The sequence below is a fragment of the Mustela putorius genome, unplaced genomic scaffold (genome assembly GCF_011764305.1).
Source record: "Mustela putorius furo isolate JIRA1106 unplaced genomic scaffold, ASM1176430v1.1 tig00000721_pilon_pilon_pilon, whole genome shotgun sequence".
Taxonomy (NCBI): Eukaryota; Metazoa; Chordata; class Mammalia; order Carnivora; family Mustelidae; genus Mustela; species Mustela putorius.
The window spans coordinates 2,977,197-2,988,381 of record NW_025421456.1 but is presented as its reverse complement, the minus strand read 5'-3'; the positions used below and the strand labels follow the sequence as shown (position 1 = coordinate 2,988,381).

General features: G+C 38.6%; 1 pseudogene; it reads right to left on the bottom strand.

Moving 5' to 3' along the window:
- Positions 1–1,835: 1,835 nt before the first annotated feature.
- Positions 1,836–9,806, bottom strand: LOC101690707 (annotated as a pseudogene).
- Between the last annotated feature and the right edge of the window lie 1,379 nt (positions 9,807–11,185).

Sequence of the window (11,185 nt, the reverse complement as noted above, 5' to 3'; positions counted from 1 at the left end):
TGGGAGGGATGGGGTGGCTGGGTGATGGACATTGGGAAGGGTATGTGCTATGCTAAGTGCTGTGAATTGTGTAAGACTGATGAATCACAGACCTGTACCCCTGAAAGAAATAATACATTATATGTTAATAAAAAATAATAGAAAGAAAGAAAGAAAGAAAATAAATGAGTTTCCTGTAGGCAGCATATAGATGGGTTTTATTTTTTTTTATCCATTCTGATATCCTATATCTTTTGATTGGAGCACTTAGTCCATTTACATACAGAGTAATTATCAATAGATGCATTTAGTGCCATTTTATTACTTGTTTTGTCATTGTTTCTGGAGATTTTCTCTATTTCTTTCTAGTCTTTGTGGCTCTTGGTCTTTCCTTCCCACTCAAGGAGTTCCCTTTAATATTTCTTGCAGGGCTGGTTTAGTAGCCATGAAATCCTTTAGCTTTTGTTTTTCTGGGAAACTCTTTATCTCTCCTTCTGTGCTAAATGAAAGCCTTGCCGGTTAGTGTATTCCTGGCTAATTTTCCCTATTCAGTGTGTTGAATATATGATGCCACTCTCTTCTGTCTTGCCAAGTTTCTGTGGAGAGATATGCAGTTAGTCTTATAAGTCTTCCCTTCTAGGTTGGGGACTGCTTTTGTCTTGCTCCTTTATGATTTTTGCTTTATCAGTATATTTTGGAAATTTAATTATACTACATCTTGGTGTTGGTCTGCTTTTGTTGATTTTGATGGGAGTTCTCTGTACCTCCTGGATTTGGATGTCTATTTCCTTACCCACATTAGGGAGATCTTCTGCAATAGTTTCCTCAAATAAACCTTCTTCCCCCTTTCTCTCTCTCCTTTTTCTGGGACATAAAAAGATGTTCAATATCACTCATCACCAGGAAAATACAAATCAAAACTACAATGAAATAGCACCTCATACCAGTCAGAATGGCTAAAATTAACAATACAGGAAACAACAGGTGTTGATGAGACTGTGGAGAAAGAGGAACCCTCTTACACTATTGGTGGGAATGAAAACTGGGGCAGCCACTCTGGAAAACAGTATGGAGGTTCCTTAAAAAGTTAAAAATAGAATTAACTTATGATCCAGCAAATGTACTACTAGGTATGTCCCCAAAAGATACAAAAACACCAATTTGAAAGAATACACACCCCCCCAATGTTTATAGCAGTATTAACAATCAAAGCCAAATTATGGAAAAAGCCCAAATAACCATTGACTGATGAATGGATTAAGAAGATGGTGTGTGTGTGTGTATACAAATGAATATTACTCAGCCATAAAAAAGAACAAAATCTTGCCATCTGCAATGACATGTAGCTATAGGGTATTATGTGAAGTGAAATAAGTCAGTCAGAAAAAGACAGTATCAAATGATTTCACTCATATGTAGAATTTAAGAAACAAAACAGATAAATGTAGTGGGAGAAAAAAAGAGACAGATGAGAAAACAGACTCTTAACTACAGAGAACAAACTGAGGGTTACTGGAGGAGAGGTGGGTGAGGGGTTGGGTTAAATAGGTGATAGGGATTAAGGAGGGCACTTGTGATGAGCATTACCTAATTGTATGTAAGTGATGAATCACTAAATTCTACACCTGAAACTAATATTACACTGTACATTAACTAATTGGAATTTAAATTAAAACTTGAAAAAGATTTTAAAAATCAACAGAAATTGTATAATTTTTCAGAAATAATTTATTCATATGCTGCTTCTTGATTAGATATTTGAGCTACCCAAAGACTTTAAGGGTAGGCTGAGGGGAATAAAAATATAGATTCTTTCCCTCTCGGTGTTCTTTGTACATTTATTTTTTACATTCTCACTACACACATTTAGGCATATAGAATTTGTCCCAGGACCTCCCCTTCTGGGTGAAATTATACAGGCTTAGGACTTTCCATACCCCCAGCTTTGGCAGTGGCTATATGCTCAAAAATCCAGGGGTTTGGTTTGTTCTGTTCTCATACCTCTTGATCTTTCCACATCTTCCCGAGAGTCTTGTGCACACAGCCTTCAATGAGAAGGGCAATTTGTGGGCAACCTGATCAAGGAAACCTGTACCTCTTTGAATTTACAATGCCCTCCCATCTCCATATGAGATGGCCAACCTTCACAGGAATCACATTGCTGCCAAAAGAAGTTTTGCCTTCCCACATGTGCTGTCTCATACCCTTGCAGGTGATGAGCTTAAAAGGGGCTGATGCTCTCCATATGGCAAACATATTTATGGGGTCCATATAGTGTTCATTGTTAGGTGCATCATTTCAAAATGGCCCCAGTGGAGGTAACCACCACCAAGTGCCAAGATCGCAAAACTGCTTCCTGAGCTTCTCAGGAATAGAAACATCTTCAAAAGTTGCCACTGGGAGTAGCATCTGTAGTCCAGCAATGGTAGGTGGGGCTGTCCAAGAATCTGACAGTGTTTCTCACAGTGTTGCTCAAGCCAGCGGCTGCCACATGGTCACCTGCATCTGGAAGCACAGGACTCCCCACCGAGACTCTTACATATTTTTAATTGTTAGTGAGTCACACACATTTACATGTTTATTGACCATATGTAATTTTCTTCTATGAATTTCTAGCTTATATACTTATCATATTTTTTATCAGTTTATAACAATACATATTCATCTTTGCATATCTCATGCCTAATATAGAACTTAGCACAGAGCAGTTATTCAACAAATAACATATTTTTGGTTGTAAAAATATGTTATCCATCCCCACAGGACACAGTTCTAAGTTTTAATCTTGATTGCCATGAATTTACATCTAACTTTGGGAAAACCAAATTCTTGGAATCTGAAAATGCTGTCCACAATCAGACCCCTAGTAGCCCTGATACTATATATCCTAAAGTTTGAGACTTAAGAGAGAATATCTCCTATATAAAAATTTTCGCTAAGCATGAAACCTGGTGATTCACAGACCTGTACCCCTGGGGATAAAAATATATGTTTATCAAAAATAAGAAATTAAAAAAAAAATTTTCTAAAGAATAGACCAAGAAGAAGAGCAGGGGCCATTTACCTGATACCATTGGGAGGTACCACAAAGTTGGTCTATACCCAAATCTTGGTCTGCCAGAAGCCCAACAGCCGTCTTCCTTAAAACAATCATCATCCCTTAACAAGTCTTAGAGTAATCAAGACCAACTATGTTTTCTATGGGATATTTAGGAAAATAGAAAGACATTTACTATCAAAATTTCATTGGATTCATATTTTAAAGAAGTCTTGGTCAACCCAGACCATGCAGAAAAATCCCTAAAGGAACATCTTTTAATAATTCCTTTTAATATATATTAATTAATGTATATAATATACATAATATATGTAATTTATATTATGTTTACTTTTAATGTTTATAAGAACATATACTATAGTATTTTCTCTCTTTTTTAAATAAGGATATTTTTCTGATATTAAAGAATTTTCTAATAATAGAACCCAATCTTATAACATTGTGCCTATAAGAAAGAGAGCCTCATGTGTCTGTTGCACAAGATGTCCTTGGGAATCATTTGAACCATTATTCAAGAGATAGAAGACCCCCTAGGAAAAAAAAATCTCATGGCATTCTATTGTCTACCTTGATATACTGCCAAGTTTTCACAAGAATTATCACATTTATTCCTTACATTAACTTGTGAGAAAGAGCAAAACAAAAACAAACTATATATTTTTTAGTTCTATGGGACCATTAATTAGAAGATACAGCATGTATTTAATAACAACTTTTTGGGATATATATATATATATATATATATATATATATATATAAAGAAACACTCCCATATTAAATATATACATTTTAAAATGTTTCCAGATTTCAGAAAAGCAAGAAAGATATGTTCTTTGTTTGTTTGTTTGTTTGTTACTTTAGCATCAGGGAACCATGATGGCACTAGCTCTCTTTTATATGGGAAAACAGAAGTGGAATTCCTTACCTAAAGAATCAAGATACAAGTGAGTATTTCCTTGGCTCAGTGCTTTCGTATGACAGTTTTGCTGGAGCAAAGGGAGTAAAAGAAGAGTTTACAGTTTGAAGTTAGGTCAGCAAGAGGGGAGGAGACCCAGGAAGAAAGGAGGGGGAGCTGAGAATTTGGGCCATGAGCTAGTCAGACTCTGCCCGGCTGTGATTTTGCGTTTAGCCACTTATTTCTGACCACAGGTTACTATTCTAGGCTTTCCAAGCTATAAGCACAATCTGTATGGCCTTTTCATTTTCTTTTATCATTCTGTTCCCAGCACTTTGCTCCAACTTCAGACACCAGGCATTTCCCCTATTCCTACCAGATATACCCACCAGAATGTTTGTATTTTTTTTTTAAGATTTATTTTGTTTATTAGAGATAGAAAAAGAGCAAGAGAGGCAGGGAGAGGCAGAGGGAGAGGGCAAGAGACTCAAGCAGACACTTCATGGAGCACAAGCCTGATGTGGGGCTCAATCTCATGACCCTGTATCGGGACCGGAGCAGAAACCAAGAGTCGGCTGCTCAATGGACTGCACCCACGTGCCTCAGAATGTTTGTATTCTAAGAGAGACTGAAAGACTCTTGACTTGAAGAAATAAATTTCCAATGGTACAACTGAGGGGTTATGATAAATAGTAGGAAAGACATTTTTGGCTAGATTCAATATGTGCCCTTAGAGTTATAACTAAAGACATACAAACTGTGACCTTGGTAGTCTCCTTAACAAATGTGCCAGCTTGTCCTTCGGTGGTGACTGGATGGCTTATTTAATGGCACTGTCTTAACGGCAACAGCTGAAATTCTGTGTAACAATGCTTCTCTCACAAGGATTTGCAGTGCCCATTTTAGCTTTGGAATCTTGCAGCCATTGGCCTCTGCCCTTAAACAGCCAAGCCAAGACAGGCGATCCAGAGCACAGTGGCTTAAGACCTCAGGTTTGCTTCAGAGAGCTCTGCCTTCTTCTCTCAGGGGTCCTAATGTTGCAGTCTGAGCATCAGCCAGCACTCAGGCGTCGGTGACGCATCCAGGGGCGTGGAGTTGTCCCTGTGATAAGGAAGAACTCAACAGAGACGTGATTTTCCCTGTTGTAAATTCTACCACGATCTGCTGCCCAATTTCCTTTCCTCTCAGCCCAGCATTTCAAGAGAATAGAGACTCTCTGTCTGATAAAGTTTTTTCTTTGCCCACATGAAAGGGTATGAAGCAATTGCAAGCTTGCTAAAGTGCTGTTGTCTGTGGAGATAACCACAGCTTCAGTTTCTGGGCCACCAGCCCCTATGGCTGCATTTCTTCCTACCATCCGTTTGAGCAGGAACAGTAGTTTGTGCCAACTCCAGAACTTCAAGCATGTCATTTCTGAAACCACAACAAGTCTCTTGAGCTTCCTGAACAAAGGGTTCATAGTGGAAAGCCCTGAAGTTCTTTTGGGCCTCCTAAAACCACAAAGCTGATTACTGAACAAAGCCCCAAGCATCTGAACACATGGGTGCCTTTCTTGGAGCTCATCTCAGAACATGAAAAACAGTTGAGAGCAGTGACTAGGGAAGGGCTGGGGGTGGGGTAGAGAGTCTGCCTTCTCTGCTCAGATCAGTAACACCATCTAGACCACCTGCACCAGTGATGGTTCACAACTCTGTCAAGCAAAAGGACGCCCTTGTAATATCAAATCTTAACAATTGTATTGTTAGTAGAATCTAACTAAGAAAATATATAATGAGGAAATGCTAGTTTGAACTCAGTGTTCTTTTACATAAATCTATATTTTGCTAGTTCTAGTCATCCTTACATTTTTAAAAAATATTAGTACGTTTGCACAAAACATTAATTTTCCCTCCTGAGATTATGCATTTAGAAGCTAGATTCGTGGACACTTTGCAATAGCTCCATGGACCACTAGGGGTCCCACCAGAAGCTAGGAAACACTGACAGATGGAAACTATTCATCACTGCAAGTACTCAACTACACCCAGTAACTGCAAGCCCTTCTGGAAGAGAATTGACTATGCATTTGGATGCCTCACAGTTCGGTGTTTATTTATGAGTCTAAAATTTCTAGGATAAATTCCTCTTGGAATCTAATGTCAGGAACTATCTTGAGTCATTTAAAACTTTGCCTCGGTTTTATTGAGATAGAATTTTCAAACAACATTGTGTGAGTTTATGGTGTCCAGCATGTTGATTTAATACATATGGTAAAATGATTCCCACCACAGCATTAGCTAAAAACTCCAGCCAGTCACAGAAACTATGTGAAGGACATTGTATTTCCTCCTCTCGTGTAATGCACACTCTATTATTTCCTGTATTTCCAATTTTTCCTTAGCTAGGAGGAAATTGAGAGCTAAATGCCATGCTCAGTTGTGACAATCACCTGGTGCCTCTGTCCCTGAACTTTGTGCTTACTCCTCAGCATTGTTAGTTTTCCTTTTTATTTTCCAAGCATCTCTCTAACTGTGATCTTCATGACAGGCCTCCTCACCTCATGGAAATTAGAGAAGCATAAATTATAAACAAGCACCAAGGCCCTCATTTGGCTGTCAGCCTCCAAGGAAGTAAAAAGAGTAAATTGCTCCCCAGAGGAATTTCTTCTGGGCCACTGAGCTATTCTGCCATCTCCTCTGCCAAGTGTCCGTGTGTGGACTAGTATCATCCAGACTCCTAGGCCACACTTCTCCAGGATGATAGGGAGCACAAGGATAGTGGCGGCTGAGAAGTGTGACTCACTCTCACAACACCGACCCTTCACAAGGCCTCAAAACAAAGCAAAATGAAACAAAACAAACCAAGCAAAATCGAAGGAATTCAAGAGAGCTGACAAAAACAGATGAGCAGCAAAAGCAGCTCCTACAAGATCCCAACGGCTACCGCCAACATTCTCACTGGCGGGATCTTCTGACTACTCTTCCAGCAAACTTTTCCATTTTATTTCTTATCTGACCTGTTGTCCCTTGCCTTGTTGCAGTCTTACCTGTTTTCCTTCATTCCCAAGCGGCCTCTTTCTGTCGCTGTACTAAACCATCTTACCACCAGGGAGCAGTGCAGTTACAGGAACTGGCTCAAGGGGTTTGCAGCTCTAGACTAGGAAGTATTAGTGATAAAATTATTCCATAAATTTGTCTTTCTCCATGATTTGTTTTTTTTACATTTCCACTTTACACTTAAATTGAGGTGATATTCCCACTTGTAAATCGACATTCATATCAATGTTTTAATAAATAGGACTGTCTTGGATTCTGTCAAAGTCCTCTTTACTGTAAGATGCCATTTAACAACAGTCGGTGCTATGACGTATATATCAAAATACAGACCCAGAGGCCATTATATTCCACTTCAGCTTTCTTTGGGTACAAGCCACAAAGTTTTAATAATGAAGTATTTCTTAGAATTAAACCCCTTCAGATAGTGTTGTCAGTTTTGCAAGGTAAGGGGTTCTCTGAACTCGAAGCTATTGTCCTGTGGGTAAGAAGTACTTCCAGTCTGCTCAGTAAGTGCCCCCTTTGCTATAAATAAAGACCCTTGGAATTTGATCTGTGTGTTGGGGTTCTCGTTAGACCCCTCTACGGCAGCTTTGACAGGCTCCAGCTTCTACAGGGAACAAAGTGACTCCTAGCCCTTGCCTCAGGGGCAGGGGCTTTATTCCATTTTCCCTAAGCATCTTCTATTACAATGTGCATATACTATTTGCTTTGCTTTGTTTTTAAGAGTTTGTTACTATCAATAAAGGTACTGGCAAAGGAGGGTAAGTATTATGATACACATAGCCACTGCGCAGTCATTTTAATTCAAACTGTGATTACTATTTAGCCCTTAAAGACCAGAGGATTACTAGGCATTTCCCAGAAAACAGAGCTAAAAAATAGGCCAGCAGTTCTTCTTCAGATCAGAAGAAAGCACCAGTCACTACCAAGGAATTTGGCCTTTGCTCCTCAGAAAGAAACCTGAACTGACGAAGAGACTTAGGATTTCACTAAGGTAGATGGTTCCAGAAAAAAGTGTTGAGAAATATTTGAAAAAGAAAATAAGAATGATTTGATATTCAAGTATGGTGAAATTTTTCAGATATCTTACATTGGTATATAAAGATTCAGTGAGATTTGAAGAACTAGACTTATTGCAGTGATTATTTCACAATACATACAAATACTGAATTATGTTGTACATCTAAATTTGATTATAATGCTATTTGCCAATTGTATCTCAATTTTTTCAAAAAAAAGTTGAACTTACTGAAAAAAAATATTGAAAAGGTCAAGTTGCTGGGTAATTACGGGCAGAGCAAAGGACACAAGCACCTCTGTCACCTAGGTTCTATGGGAGGATAGGAACATAGCTTAGATGGGTGCCTTATTCCAAGATACAACACCATCTCCTGCCGTAAAAATGGGAAGTTGGTTGTTTTTTTTTTTCCCTTCAGATAAAGTCAATTAGCTAGCACAGAGCATCACTCTACTCACCAGGTAAAGTTAGGATAAACTACATGTAGCAAATGGCACTATCAAACTGTCTTACTTGAGGACTAGTTATGGCTCATCTTAAAGATATGTATGTAACTGGGGATGAGATCTTTCTGTCTCTGAAATCTTTCAGCAGATTGCCTGTGATGTGCATTCAGTTTTAATGTTTATTCAACAATGAAATGGTTTTCTTTCCCTAAAAGACAAGAAAAAGAAAACAGTTTAGGAAAGAATACAAAAGGAGGTTATGGGGGGAGTGCACTCAATATGGGCACTGCATTTATACAGGTGCCCTATGAGGTAGGTACTATTTTTACTAACATTAAAACTCTTATATAAAGGAAAGAATGAGTGAGGAAAGGTAAGTAATTTTCCTTGAGTTTCCCTGTGAAAGACACTGGATTCTAATCCAGCCCATGTTCTTAATGCTACCACCCTTTCTGACTCCAGAGTTTGCATTTCTAACCATGATGCTGCCCTGTCTCCAGAAGGGAATATAAATTTAGACCAATTTAAGGAAAGACAAGACAGAGGCTCAGGGAGGTGGTCCTGGATCTAACTTCTCAGCATTCCTGCTACACTGATAGATGAGTACAATTTATTTTAGCTTCTCTGGTAATAGGTCTCTCTTATTTTATTCCAGTTCTATGTGCTTGAGGGTCTTTCAGAACAGACATGGCATTACTTCTCAAGTGAACCAGACTTCAGCATAGAGAAACCATTCAGTAGATATATTCAGTTTTGTGACCAAAACTTGGGAATAATGATATCTGTAAACAGTTTGATGACAAGTTCTCCTCTGGAAACTAAAATAAATAACACCCATCTTCATCACTTCAGTCAATACTATGTAAAAAAAATTGCACACATTATGGAAGAAGGCAAGCATACAGTTTAGTGAGAGGAAAATCATCATCAAGCATTTCTGTTTAGTGAGAGGAAATGTCTGTTGAAAGAACTCACGTCAGAAACAACTGTGGTGGTTCAGAATTGTTATCAGAAATAACTGCAGATACATACAATGAAGGGAATCTTAACAATTAATCTCACCCATGTATGGAGGTTAAGGAAACCACAAAGACGGAATAGGGAAGCTGTAGGTTATACTAACTAGATAACAATGGCCACACATTATTCCACAAGGGTAAAATTTCAATTTAACCAGAAGAGTGAACCCAGTGTCACATTAAATGACCCAGAATTATCATGAATATAGACTATTGGGTTATGTAGAACTGACTTGGTGCATATCCATACTCTTAAACTCCTGTGTCTGATTTGTAAATTCTTTTTCGTTCTCTTGTTGCTGACAGGTTGCAGTGATGTGCCTGTTTTGAGCATTTACTACCTGTGGTAGACACATCGTGTGAAGAGTGCCTAACTCCCTGTGGTCACCTCAACTTCTTCCCGATACAAAGGAACAGGATCCTAGAAGAAGCAAAGTTTGCTTATAATAACCTAGTGCGTGGAAACAGCTGATTGCATGGACAGCCCACCTGACTAGGCTGATCAATGGTCCCTCCCAGGGAATGTGGAGTCTGGAACCAGAGTGAGTGTTAAATTCTCTGTGAGTCTGTGACTGTAATACATATACTTGAGAGTGATGAGAAGCCATTATATGGCCTGTACCCTAAACCCTATGTAAAGTAGATGCTTAAGAAATAAGAGGCAGTGAAAAAGTGTGCAAGGATTCACAAAGAACTTCTCGTTACCAATTCCATTCCTTCTCGAGGTCCAGAACATTCCTGTCCTTAGGTTTTATAAGACATTACCAAATTTTGATAATAATCTCTGCTTTCCCCTCCTAAGTTGGTATAGTGGACATCTGTTGATGCTTCTCATCATCTATTCTTTATTTCTTCCTCCCTAACAACTCCCCTAATTTCTAGTTATATGTTTTTAAGATTATTTATTTATTTATTTATTTGACAGAGAGAGACTGAGAGAGAGAGGGAGAGAGAGAGACAGACAGACAGACAGTGAAACAGGGGACACAAGCATGAGGAATGGGAGAGGGAGCAGCAGGCTTCCCACGGAGCAGGGAACCTGATGCAGGGGCTTGATCCCAGGATACTGGGATCATGACCTGAGCTGAAGGCAGATGCTTAATGACCACCCAGGTGCCCCCTAATTTCCAATTATATGTTTTAATTAGAACCAATCCTAATCCTTGGCTTCAGAGTGGGCCCAGACTGAAGCCCATCAGAGCACCCCATTCTCCTGTATAGAGTTATTGATGCAGAAGTGAGCACATGACCTCATTTGTTCTAATTCAGTTTAAAAGAATTTTCTAGGAGGTTTTGAGAAAAAAGTTTCCTTTCTTATTCTTAGGACTTAGCAAAAAAGATGGCCAGTGGACATAAAAGAGATATTTAACTGTCAGGTGCTTCTGACAATTCCTTACAACTGTAAGGAAAGTCAGATTTAAGATAAAGCCAAAACCATGCAGGAAAAAAGAAAAGAAACTAGGTCCTTGGTGAGAACCTGGGTCACACTTTGTCTGAAGCCTGTAGACATGTCACTTTCATGTACAGTACTCTTTTTTTATTTTTAAAGTCTATTTGAGTTATATTTTTAGTTGTAATAAACAACATGCTAATTGATAAGCACTTTTAAGTTGTTTGCAACAAAAGAACAGTAATTTTGTAGTATTCAATGACTTAATCTGAGCTAAAGTATATGAAAGAGTCAGAATAATTGGGCATTGAGGAGAGACCCAAGGAAATCTTCTACTAAATAAAG